The sequence below is a fragment of the Cariama cristata genome, unplaced genomic scaffold, assembly GCF_000690535.1.
Source record: "Cariama cristata isolate BGI_N322 unplaced genomic scaffold, ASM69053v1 scaffold23673, whole genome shotgun sequence".
Lineage (NCBI taxonomy): Eukaryota > Metazoa > Chordata > Aves > Cariamiformes > Cariamidae > Cariama > Cariama cristata.
In genome coordinates this window covers 1-1,072 of record NW_009610526.1, presented here as the reverse complement: position 1 = coordinate 1,072, position 1,072 = coordinate 1, and the positions used below count along the sequence as shown (strand labels likewise).

Sequence of the window (1,072 nt, the reverse complement as noted above, 5' to 3'; positions counted from 1 at the left end):
AAGAGGACAAATCTCCCTATTGCATCTTGAAGAAAGACTTTAATCCAAACTTAAATGTGTCATCATTGCTTTAGAACTTACTCATACTAGTAACAGCTCATAGCAGGGTCTGTAAAGTGAACATACATGGAGGCAGCTCACACAAAGCTGGTATCACCAGGAGAAGGAAGGCCTCCTGTTGCTCAGAAGCCGACCTACCAGTACTTGACTTTTCCTTCTGCAGCTTGAGAAACTGCTGGAGGAAACTGCCATCATTAACAAACTTGTTGGAAACACAGGCTTCGTTTTCAGTACCGTCATCTCTGAATAGAAAAAGAAAAGTAGGTGATGATACTCATCATCCTCCCCAGCCCCCCTCACATGCATTTATTTTGAACAGAAAACAAGATAAATGCCAGCGACTACTAATCTCTCTCATCTAACACTGAAAACACACCTAGCTTTCCAAAAGCACAAGAACTATTCAGCTTGCTGCTTACAGCATTTACTTACACTCTCCACCTGGCTCGTTCACTACTCCATTGAAACAGGATCTCTACTTGCTCTGTTACGCTACCCTGCTTCCAAGAACCCCAGGCAAGCATTGAACTGGACAACCGTGCTAGCTCTTAGGAGTCACGATAAGAAAGATAAACTAGAAGCAAAAGAAAAGTCTAATAATACCCTGTTAAAAGCATGACTACCGTTAGCACGTATTGGTTCTCACTGCTATCTGAAAAATCTAGCTAGATCAACTGAACTGCAAATATCCTATTCTAACCTTTCCTCAATTATCAATTTCAACTTTCTCAGTCTTAGCCTCCAGTGCAAACGCTTTGTAAAGCTTGTCTCTTCAGAAATATTTGACAAACGTGCCCGCTTTCTGTCAGCAAAGCTCCCATCTAGAAACACCGTAATTCACACGCACTCTCCAAACAGAGGTAGCTGTTGTATGCTCAGGTAGTTTTGTCTCGCTTGCTGCTCCAGTCGGGCCTCAATTTCTCTCTTTTTCTGCGCTATTAACTCCTCTTGGTGAAGAATATTCACGTTCGTCTTGGCCGATTTAGACTGCGCGACCCCAAACCACCGGCTC

At 43.1% G+C, this 1,072-nt stretch overlaps 1 protein-coding gene across 1 annotated transcript in view; it reads right to left on the bottom strand.

Moving 5' to 3' along the window:
* Positions 1-1,065, bottom strand: part of SUGP1 (SURP and G patch domain containing 1) — a 17,593-nt gene extending 16,528 nt beyond the window's left edge. The window contains exons 1-2 of the mRNA XM_009697924.1: positions 908-1,065; positions 199-302 (exon numbers count right to left, since the gene is read on the bottom strand). The gene's annotated coding sequence lies outside the window, so the exon portion shown is untranslated. The remainder of the gene's footprint in view (positions 1-198; positions 303-907) is intronic.
* Positions 1,066-1,072: the final 7 nt, after the last annotated feature.